Here is a 12,958-nt window from a genome sequence, read left to right on the forward strand (position 1 = left end):
GAGATGCGCAACCTCGGATCGGAGGCAATTGGAAAATTGCCCCTGGTTTGAAGGGGGGGAGGAGGCAACGGAAAGTTGCCCCTAGTTTGAACGGTGTCTCGTGACGGCTTGTGGCAATGGAAAGTTGCCCCTTGTTTGGATGATGCTGCAGCAGTCTGCAAACAGTCTTCGTTGTCGGTGGTCGAACTCTCGGACACAGAGAAGACGAACACGGTCACAACAAATATATGGACACAGTCACCTTGGAAGGCGTTGATGACTGGACTTTCGGATGAAATCGAAACCATTGCATGGACTGAGACGCTATGAAAGCGTTGGGGGCTGGACTTCATGATGAAGTTGCCTACGTATCCCAAACATGGGAATCAAGCCTCACGTAGTTCCGGTTAAGGTCCACTCGGGTATTTAACCTTCACTTTTCTGGCTCTAATTTTTGCCAAGGCGCCCGATGCGGGTTTTCGACCTTGCGAGCTTCTTTTTATTCTTCTTTTTTCTTTTTATTTTTTTTTTTGCATATGTTTTTTTTCTTTTCTTTTCTTTTCTTTTCTTTTCATTGTTGTATTTTTTTGCTTTTTTGTACTTTTCTCTTGCTCTAACTTTTGCCTGGGCCGCCCTTCCGGGTTTTCGGCCCAGCGAGCCTCTCAAAGGGTAAAAGTGTAGCAAGTCCATGCCAAATGGTTTTTGGAGTCGAAGCCTCTCTGTGTCTAGGAGAGCGGCTGTTGCAATGATTTGCGGGAGAATCCATCCCGGTTGCTCCACAAGCTTCTTCCGGCGAGATCTACTCTTTCTGATTCGGTTTGGGTGCCTCTTGCTCGAGGGCTGCCCCTGGTTTGGCCACACAGACCTTGCATGATGCTTGACTGTTGATCTTGCTGAATGGGTTCAAGGTCTGGACGGGTTGAATCTTGAGGCTGAGAGCGATCCTAGGCTGTGCAATCTCAAGAGCGGTTCCACACAAGTCTTCACAGGGCCGTGTAAAACATTTGTTTTTGAAAGTTTTTAAGAAAGCGGCGAATCGCTCGCGCCGAAGATGGTGTGGAACCAATCTGGATCAAGCCAGGGTCTTTCTCAGTACTCACGCCGACAAGCATGGTTTCATTTATTAAAAGGCTTAGCATGCTTCTCTTTCTCTCAAATGATCAAAGTTTTGCAAAACCCGAGGAATTTCATCCTCTTCGTTTTTATCACCGCAGTGTCCAAAAGAGGTTTTTGAAAAACTTAGGTTAATACAATGAGTTTGGCACGCAGGAGAGCAGGCGAGATGTACTGTCAATCCATTCAAGTCCTCTGGCACAACTAGTCCAAAACACATAATAAGCACGGAAACATGATAGCCGCAGCCGTTTCATTCAGGTTTCTTGGATGTAGCTGGCTCCACAGCAGAGACAGACTCAAAAAGAAAGCAAAAAGGTTAAATACAAACAGTGTTCGAGGCAACAACCCCGGAATCACTCGACATTCTATACAACGGGACTGACTCGGTAGCACAAGACAGACCCAAAAACAAAAAGACTGACTCAAGGGAAAGAGGCAGACTCAAAACAAAACTGAGAACTGACCCAAAACCCCAAGCCAGAAGCTACAAAACTGCATTTACAAATGCTCAAAAAGTGCGTGCCAAACGCCACATCTGAAATACACCGAGCGCCGCCCACAGGTGGTCCAACCCCTGATCACAAACTTGTAGTGTCCTCGAAGTCCAACAGCTCAGTAGTGACGGAATTTGCCGAGGTAGGTGGAAGAATGAGCTCATTATCGATCAGATCCTGCACTTCATGACGAAGGCGAAAACAACCATCGGTGCTGTGACCAGACTGTTGGTGGTACGCGCAGTACAAGGTAGCATCGTGAGTGGCGGGGAGATTCTTCGGGAGTGGCCGAGGCTCCAGGGGTTTAAGGTGCCCCTTTTTGGCCAATATTAGAAATGCCCTAGACAAAGGCATGTAAAGGGCGTGAAAGGATTTGCGTCCTCGAGGCAGATACTTTGAAGTTTGAGGACCCTTGCTAGAGGTACTAGCGAAAGGGTCGGCTGGCGCTGCCTTGACTTTTTGACCTTTTCCCGGTGCAGGGTTGGGAACGACAGGAATTGTCTGGGCATGACGGGGCCCATCCCGATTTTCTGCCTGGCTTGAACTGCCTTCGGTTGGAGTGGGGAAAGCATCACCCACAGCTTTGGCTACGACCATAGATACCTGTTGTTTGTTCATCCCCCCGGCTTTCAAAGCCTGGACTGCCCACAACAGCTGTTCAATGGGATCGGCACCTGCCTTCATCTTGTCTTTTCTTCCGGCCTCAGCCTGGTCAAGGGTTTGGGTTGCTGCTTCAGAGCGAAGCTCGGTCATTGTTGACATGTCGTGGTTGTAGCTGGAAGCCACCTCTGGCTGACTGAGTTCTGTCACAATCCGCCCCAGCAGCGGGGGCTCCTGTGGTATGAAATTCCCGGCATACGGTGCCACTGGGGGCGAAGCTGACATTCCATAGGCTAGATCGGCCATAGACCTTTGGAGGTCACCTATCATTCCCATCAACTCAAAAGTAGTAGGCTCGCAAGCCTGGTATAACTGGGGAGCCCAACCTGGGTGCACAACGGGCAACCTAGGTGGATGTGACACATCGATGCCGGCTTCACCCTGCGGAGCGGTTCCCTGCTCCAATGCAGTCGTCATAACTACAATCTCTTCTGAATTTTGTGCCGCCATAAATCCTGCCTCGGCAAGGGGAGGCACTGGCTACTCTGTATCAACTCTGCAACTCTCTGAACCTTGAAAGGAAAAACAGACAGCATTTCAGCCAAAACTGATCAAACACGGGTGTAGCCAAACAACTGTACCCTACTACTGATCACTGTTCCCAAAAATCACTGTTCCCGAAAACTGAACCCTGATACCCGCAGATAACTGATTCTCATAACTGACACTGATATTGGTGCCCTCAGGTTTGATACTCGGACTTGCAAACTGATATGTACTTTCCATGTAGAAATACATTCTAAAAGCACATAGCAAGTAAAGAGAGCCAAAACACCCCTATATTGGGGTAGGGTTTCCCTGTCCTATTTTGTCAGGAACTAGGGTTTCACTATGCACACAGCAGTTCTCAAACAACCTAACATCGGGTAAGCAACCTGTCCTAGTTTGGAATGGTCGCTATGGATCCGAATATGCACTAGGTCGAATGGTCGAAAAGGGTGCCCCGGTAAACTGGGGTTTGTGTTCCCATGCTGTCAGAGCCCATAGCCGGTCAGCCTTATGGACATGCCTTGACAAGACAAGCCTCCGGCAAACCGTTCAGGAATGGCAGATAGCAAACACCGTGTTCCTAGGTGCACCAATGCACATGCAATGCAAAGAAACACATAAATGAAGTCAAAACAAGATATCACGAGTTCGAGTCAAACTCTCTAAAGTCCCCAGCAGAGTCGCCAGAAACTGTAGACGCGCCCCGTGGGCCTCATGCTACAGTTCGGACTCGATTTGTGTCACGGTTCTAAATCCGAACCAAAGAGTCCAAATCTGGCAAATCGTTTGAGAAAACAGATTTTTTTGAAAAGTAGTGCCAAACATGGACTGCTTTGCCAGATACAGAGTCGCCACCTAAATATTTTAAAATGGGGAAATTTAAGAAACCCTGACTCGGTGCCGAAGGCCACATGTCCGTCATCACCGGAGTTTGTCTCGGCTTGGGAGCTTGGGTACGATCGGGGAAGGTCAGCTATGAGCACCCCCTTTCGCCCGGTCCGAAGACCGGCCTCTACTAACCATGATATCTGATTTTGAAAACGTTATGTGTTCTTATTCCATTTATTAGCCTAGAATTACTATGTTATGCGTGCAGCAAACAAGTATAGACTAGATTGCCTAATTTGGAAATAAACATTGCATATCCGTTCGGTTTGAAAATGTTTTGGAATTTGCTACTCGCAAGTAGGCTAAAATGCGGATTTCAACGAGTTTTTCCAACTCAAACAATCCAACGTCCACCCACAGGCATTAAAACGGTTTATCACATAAGCATCTAGCCACATGGTAAACATACTGTCATGGTAGCATTCACACACATGCAACATGCTAAAGCTTTAAGATACTTACATAGTACTCCGCGCCAAAACAAAGAACTTATTAGCAAACATGCATGATCCAAGTCCATGTTAAGTGCCTAATGCATCGCATACAAAATGTTGCTAGAATAGACTCGGCTATCCTAAACGTGTCATGTGAAAATGCACAATTATCACATATTCAGTTTGGGAATTGAAGTACTGATGCAGTTAGCGTGATGTACCGAGCCTAATGCATGTAATACAAATGCATGGATGCACGCATGCATAGCATAAGGTATGCTAAATTAAACGTGCCCTAATACTAACCATCAAAGCAGGTAAGTAAAAGGGAAGAAAGAAGTGGGGATTGGAAGACATACACTCCACCCACCCACGCTTATTACAGATTTGCCCTCACTCAGAGGGACCAAATAAATATTACAAATTAATTAACTACGCAAGCTAATTAATATTACAAATTAATTAATTAACAAATTAACTAATCTAGGAAAACAGTAAATCGCCTCGGGAAGCGCGCCCCCATGCATAGGCTGCCTCTGTTTTCTCTCCTTCACTCCTCTGGAGGCTGTCAAAACCTTAGGACTGCTCCCTTGGACAGAGGGGATCATCACCGGCTGAATGAAATTTCCACCGGCAGTGTGTTATGGCCATCGGCACAAAATTAATCTGTCGGCAGAGAATTTGTTGCCGGCCGGCACCTTACACTGCCGGTCGGCAGAGTGTTCCTGCAGAACCTGCAACTCACAGCAACAGAGGGCAAGGCAAAGCATGGCAGCACAATTCAAGGCATATATGCACCAACCATGTCCCTTATCATTGTAATGACTCAAAGGGGCATGTGCCTCGATTTTCGGACCACCAATCACGTATTTCCACGCATGATGGCCCAAAGAACCAAGTATGCAACTTTGATTTCAAATGCAATGCAAACCAATCAAGCCAAACAAGGCCCAATTCCTATCACCAAGTCAAGGAACAAGGCATGCATGCAAGATGCAATGCAACCTAGGCATACAAGCTAAGGATGCAACATGGTATGGCAAGGCATTTATGCAAGCATATAAGCACACATATGGCAATGCAAACCAATGAAAAGATGGACTAAAGCATGGTTTTAGGCAGCTCTAATAAGGCCTAAAACAAGGGCCAAAGTGTTATAATGAGGGACCAAATGCACATGTACACATATACATATTGAAAGGCCAACACTTAGGCATAATTGAACAACCCTCAAGCACACTTGAAAGGGGGAATCATGGACCAATTAGCATGCATCATAAGCATTAAAATCATGCTAAAACATGATGTCAAACCAAGCAATAAACCAAGCCAAATATGCAACAAATGGCCTAAGTGCTCAAAACAAACCAATGGAGCATTGGACTACACTAAGCAAGACCAAACATGGCATGCATTAAGCAACTAAAAAACAGGTTTATAACATGTTAAAACAAGGCCTAGGGATCACTTAGGTGGCATCCAAATGGCTCAAATACAAAGGCATACACAATGGCCAAAACATGGAGCATGCAACACATGCTTTCAAAGCATTAAAGAGACATGCAAGACAATCAAACAAGCATGGAAATGGGACTGAAATGACATGTGGGGTGGTCCCAAATCGCCAAAACAATGCAAAGATGTCATGCTACACATGCACATACTCAAGGCCAACAAGCCCAAATACAAAGGAGCTATATCAAGCATGCCAAAATCAACCCAAACACTTATGGACAGACCTAAAACATGTCAAGATAAGCACATAATCTTCACAAGACTAAGCCTAAAACATGCTAGAAACAAAGGCACACAACCTAAGACACGTTAAGGCATAACAAGGCATTACATGGCAACTATGCTAAGCATGCATGGAGTACCAAAACCAACTTAAAATCATGTTATATTATGGATATATAAGCATGAAAAACAACCTAAACATGCTCAACACACACTCAAGCATAGGCTTCCTTAAGAGGCCAAAACATGCCCTTTTCAAGGACAACAAGGAGAGGGGGTGGCCCTCTCCTTCTTGGGACTTCAAGGCATCATCTTCACCACTGAAATCCCTCAAGATTTCAGTGGTGAAGAGACCCCAACACCAAAATCCCGGAGCTAGTACAAAATGGCTCAAAATGAGGCCTTTCAAGGCCTAAGAGGGGTCAACAACCCTCAAACCAAGAAACACTCTTAATAAACAATAAAGAGGGCCTAAAAACAGAACTTTTTTGTATTATACAATAAGCACAAAAACAGCTCTAAGATAGGTAGAAAATCAATGCGAAAATGGGGAAAAAAAGGACTAGAATCTCACCCTTGAAGACCCCTTCACAAATGGTGCTCCAATGGCCTCCTTTAGCTTGAATCCAACACCAAAATCTCAAAACAAACCCCTTAGAACCTCAGCTTCAAGAGGATGGTGAAACACTAGGTGTTTGTATGCAATAGTAAGACACAAAACACCTAGAGTGCAAATGAGAGGGAAAGAAAGATAGAAAATGTATGTAACTCAAACCCTAGAACTAGAGCTCAACAATGGCTGCTTTTGCTCTCAAAATATCCTAAGTCTCTAACCTAGTCTCCTCCTTTTGCAACTAGAGAGAGCTTCTCTCTATATTGTCTTGTAAAGCTTACAAGACAAGCTTTACAAGAGGGAGATCCCTCCATACACGTGTATGGAGGGGAGCAAAAGCAAGACAGCTGTCTAAAAATATCTGCAAAAGCAGATGAACAGCAATCGGCCGGCCAAAAATGCCATCTTGGCCGAAAGGAGTGCCGGCCGACACTAAATAGTGCTGACCGGCAACAAAGAGTGCCGGCCGGCAAACTATATTGCCGGTGGCAGCAAAAACCAGCCGGTGGCCTCTAGCCACTGCCGGTGATGGGTGGGGATGGTCTACAAGCCCTACCCTGCCTCTCAAAGGCAAGATGCAAGTGTTTGGTGTAAAACCAGACACTAAACGGTCAAGTTCGGGGATCCTGAGGCAAGGTGCGCGAGCCGAGACCTCCGGGAACTCCAAACAAACACAAACATGGATAATCATCGAGTGTTCAAACGGTGACATCCAAGTCTTGAGGACGGTCAAAAATGGGGTGTCTACAATATATTGTGATAGTCAATCAACAATAGGTAGAGCACATAGTCATATGTATAACCGTAAGTCGCGGCACATTCGTCGTCGACATAACACCATGAGATAACTACTCTCTAATGGAATTATTTCCATTGAATATGTGAAGTCTAAAGACAACATAGTGGATCCACTAACCAAAGGATTAGCAAGAGAGTTAGTTGAAAATTCATCGAGGGAAATGGGACTTAAGCCTCTTAAATAAGAGTTACCACAACGACAACCCAACCTAGTTGACTGGAGATCCTAAGATCTAGGTTCAAAAGGACAATCGAGTTGTGTATGACTCAAAAGAATCACTGGAGAGTCACATTTCTACCCATTTCTATGATGAAATAGTGATGTCTGCTGCGTTTTATGTTTAGCAATACTTTTAATGATTCTTATATCTAGAAATACCTAGTGGAGTATGGCAAGATACTCTTCATAAGAATCACCTATGTGAGTGTGAACTGGGCCGACTCTATGAGATTTGTGAAGGGCTACAATTCTCTAGAGCACTCATGAAAGACTAGGTTGTTCAAGGCCAAAATGAAGACAATAGTGAGAACTAAATTGTGTATGGCAATATGCTGTGTGAGCTCTATTGTCTTGGTTTACACAAATCGCTGAATAGTTCAAGACATCATGTTCACTGGTTAGCTAGTAAATCCGATAGTGTCTCACAAGGGAAGGTTTAAAGCCAAAAGCTACCTATCCTTTGCAGAATATTTCCAATTTTTGTGCTTTCTGTAATTAGATCATGTTGTTGCATTTTCTCTCCGTCAAATTCCATTCATGTGGGGGATTGTTGGAATTTATGGTTTTATGGGCTTATTTTAGGCTAACTTTAAGCCCAAATTTGAGTGGGTCCCACACATCTTTTGAGGTGGGTCCAAAGAGGTGACGTGTTCATTGCTGTAGACAAGTCACACGATGAAGACAATTCATCAAAACCATTTATGAGTGAATGGGAAGTTGACGTCGTTTTTGGGTTCATGGAATGGACAATTCAAGAAGTAAAATGTGGGTTTCCTTGAAATGGTTATCCCACATTGGAAACTTAAGAGAACTCATGTGTGTATATAAGTTTTAGGTGGCAACACTTGGTGTCACGCCTCAAACTCGCCCCTAAAAGTTCGGGCATGACCCATACAGAAACGGACACTTAACCTGTTATACGTAATATATGGGGCCTTGGCGGAAGCACTAAAATTTAACATGATAACAAACTCCATTGAGCTACCTCTAATATGCTAGGATCACATGCATCATATACATTATAATAACCAGTCACAGGCCAAAATTATACTGTGAGCATCAGTCATATAGATATACATATACAGCCCCAGCCCTAAGATTGGGCATATACAAAAACATTGAAGTCATGTACATTTAACTTTAAATGAGTAATCAAAAAAAAACAAGACAATGTCTTAACAAAGCTTCACAAAACTGAGTGATCTCGCTTAGTGCCTAGACTCATAAAGGTTGACAAAAGGGAACGAACGTCCTGGGTTAGGACTGACCTCCTGGTTGGTTACTTACAGGAACAGACATACGGAGGTGAGCCAAGCTCAGTGAATAGTAATACATAAATAAAATACTGCTTAACTTTAAACATTGTATAATAGAAATACACATGGATTCGTAACTTCTCAATATTTATTGAACCATAAATTGTGTCTAACATGCTTTGGAAATAAGTGAGGATAGACATACGAACTAAATGCAACTTTTCAAATGTTCCTGAAAATGGGTCTCCGCTCGAGCGGGCCATACAATTTCTGAAATTCTACAATGCCAAGTAAAGTTCCAACCTGGTATTCAAAGCTTCAAACATGTACTTTCATATACTAATGCAGCATTCACAATACGAGTCTGAATCTGTTCTTATTCATTATAGACTTAGATCTTATCATGAAACATATTGGCTTGAATATAATGTTTTGGATTAATATCCTTATATAATGTGGCACAAACCCTTAATCATGGTGGCATGAAGCCCATTAACATAGTGGCGCAAGGCCCTTAGATACTTACCAAGCTTCAAAACATATACTTACTAAGCTTCAAAACATATACCTATCAATCTTTAAATCATATGCTTACTAAACTTTAAAACATATACTTATCAATCTTTAAAACATATGCTTATCAAACTTTAAAACATATACTTAAGCATACAATGCAAAGTCCACATGATTTGTCTGAGTCCGTTTCACTTTATAGGCCCTTTCTTGAAACATATCAGCTTGAACATAATGGTTGGCTTAAAGCCCTTGAATGGTGTGGCATAAGCCCTTAAACATTGGCATAAAGCCCTTGAAAGGTGGCATAAAGCCCTTAAACATTGGCATAAAGCCCTTGGAAGGTGGCATAAAGCCCTTGAAAGTTGACATTAAGTCCTTGCAAATTGGCATTAAGAATGCCCTTGTAAATTGGCGTTAAGCCCTTGTAAATTGGCATTAAGAATGCCCTTGTAAATTCTTGTATGAACTCAAGAGGTGTCTCACATGGGTTCTAGCTGTGACTCACAATGTAGCACTTAGTCCCGTGTAGCACTTTGTTTCATAACGTAGTTACTTATATCGTATGGCCAAAGGCCCATAATCTTAAAGAATGAAAACACTTCATGTTTCCTCCTTTCTTTATATACACATACCAAAACATAACGTAATTACATATCGTGTATAAACAAGGTGTTAATGACAATCATTAGCTATATATATGAAGCAGATAATGGTACTACTACTCACAGTGCTATAACAGAGTGCTCGTCCTTCTCAGGTTATGCCCTACACATGTACACAACTTATACATTAAGGCATCAAACACAAATTCCAGAAATACCAGAGGGTTAATTACGTAAAACAGAGCAAACAATATTTTGCAGCATGAAGTTTCAAACCTACTTCTCCAACTCAATATATATATAAAAGATTACTAGTCTTACAAAACACATTATGGAATTTACACCCATTCATCTTCTATTCAAAGAAAGAAAGGATTTTTATGAACATTTTCATGTTCCCCAAAACTCCTTAAATTTCTAGTGTTTTCACCAAAAACCAAACATTTCCCCATCCCCATAAGAAATCCTATTAAATCATTCTCTTGATTTAATAACTAAGCAAGCCCACAAATATTTAGTAAAATGATTTGGGATTAAACCCATTCTTGAAAACTTCACATTTTAGGTCACAAAAATTAATATCAACATAGTCAATACCATCCCACATAATCATCACAATTCAACATATCTCAAAAGGAATTCTTAAATTCCATTTCAACATTCCATAATCGAATTTATATCATCCACATTATCAATAAATCTTTCCCCCCAATTTCCCTTTTATTAAAACATAATTTACAATGCATTTAACAAAGTTCAATCGCAAAGTTTAAACATAATTTTCAAACATAACCAAATTCCAATTAAATTTGAACACATCTAATTCAACCTACCACTTTCATGATTCAACTATCAATTTGGGCCAAATCATGGGTTATCATCAAAAATCAACCTAGGGTTTCTAAGAAATCTACAAATTTCAAATAAAATTTTCAATCTTCTTAACCCATTACTTTTTATTTCAAATCTTCCCATTTATTAGGCACCCTAGGTCCATAACCCATAAACCATACTCTAAACCCCATAATAGAACCCCAACATACCTCAAAAATTTCAAAATTCCATTCGGTAGAAAGTGGTGATCTCCTCTTATTCTCCATCCTTGATGCAAGATCCATGGTTGATTTTTTGAGAAAAGTGGAGGAAATCAAGGTTTTGGGAGCTAGGGTTTCGGACATGGAAGAGGGAAGAAGAAGAGAGGAAAAGAAAATCTAAGAAATGACTCAAAAATCACGTTTTTGAGCTGCTGCCCCGCACATCGCCGCACGTGCGCCGCATTTCCCGCACGTGCGGTCCTGCTTCCAGCACAGATATAAAAACTTCAAACCGGCGTAACTCACTCATCCGGACTCCGTTTTAGGTCATTCTTGTGTCCAAATTGTAGCCCCGAAAATAAGCTTTCCAATGGTTCTAACCTCACATCCAAATTCTAAATGTGGAAAAAGAAAAGGGCAAAAGAGTAACAGCTGATCGTGGGCGATTTGGTCGAATTAAAGTTTTTGGTCCAATCTTACCTTACCATCATATTACCACCACAATCAATACCCCAAAATAAAATAGGGAGGTTCCAAATACACTAATAAAAATGCCACAGATATAAATCACTTTTCACAGAAAGCAAGTAAATGCACAGAATAACAGATCGAAAATATACTAGAAACAGATATGAGGGTCGGGTTATTACACTTGGATTGGGCCCCAAGGGGCACCCCAAGTTTGTTGAAGGGAGGAGTTATGGACAAAGTGACTTTTGGCTCAAAACACCACACACGCGCGTGCGCTGCCACCGTCCGTCTAATCGGCTGGCCTAGCCTAGCAGAGCCGTGTCGAGCACAGGTGTAGGTTATAGGTTCGGTCGGTTCTAATATTAATTTTTTGGCCAAAATTTATTTGAATTGTTTCCAAAAAATCTTGCGAAAAAATTATTTTTTCAAGGAAGAAATTAATTCAAACTTTTGCGCCAAATACAAATTTCTGGTCCATAACAGTGCCTCCTCTGGTCCAGCATGTCCAAACAAGTTGCTCTAGAAGGTCCAAATAGTTTGCACTTGTTCTGTTCTGCAACAGATCTGTTCATTTCAAAATCATACATGTTTGGTTTGAGAACCTATCAGTTCAAATCTGTCCAAGAGTCACCAATTTTCCTATAAATAGAAGACCTTTCTAGTAGATTTTGACATCCATAAAATTCATTTTTCCTTCCCTTTTTTCTCTCTCTTTGCATTGTTCTTCATATTAATTTTAGAGAAAATTCGGAGAGTACAAAACACAAGTTTTGTTCGCCGTATAGATTATTTGGAGTGCTACTACGATCTATGAAAGATCATTGTATTCTGGGAGATAGACACTATTTATTCGTAAGCACCGAAGCGGGGTGAATTTGTCTTAAGGACAGAGTATCACACACTCGACTTGATCATTTTATTGTTAAGTTGTTTCGGTAAATAAATTCTGTAAGTAATTTATTTTTATTTGTTTGATTTGGTTTCACATTAATTATTTTACACAAAAGATTATTCCAATAGTAGCTTTATATTAGACTTCTCTCTGAAGAATGCAACAATTATACTGAAAAAGAGACGATCTTGGAAGAAATGCTTAAGCACTACAATAAAGGAAACATATATTCATAAAAAATAAATAAATACAATAAAATACAATAAAGGAAACATATATTATTATTGACGGTTAAAATTGGCTACACTACTTCGAAAAATTGTCACAAATGCTGTCAAATCTTGAAAATGTAGTAGATTAATGCACAAAGCATGAGAGAATATTTCAGAGGCATGTGATGTTTTTAGAAAACCTTTTGACATGTTCATGTTTTTAGGCAAATAATAGTTTGAATGTTATTAGTTGGATATTGTTTTCCTGACGATTGACTTGTCTCATATATTTCCAGCTTCAAATGGGCACACTGCAGAGTCGGTTGGATGCAAAATTCCTTTTGGCTCATATGTGCTTTGTCAAGTTCGAAGAGTGGATAGTTGTCCTGGCCATTCTTTTTAAGACGATCTGAGGTACAATTGCCATGGAAATATTTACAGAAGGAAAAGTTTAATTATGTTTACATATCTTATTAGAATATGATGAAATGTGTTGTTTTTGTTCCGTTATGCTGCACAGGTTCTTTTTGATTTATTTTAACATGAT

The sequence above is a fragment of the Camellia sinensis genome, chromosome 2 (assembly GCF_055761805.1).
Source record: "Camellia sinensis isolate YWXY chromosome 2, ASM5576180v1, whole genome shotgun sequence".
Lineage (NCBI taxonomy): Eukaryota > Viridiplantae > Streptophyta > Magnoliopsida > Ericales > Theaceae > Camellia > Camellia sinensis.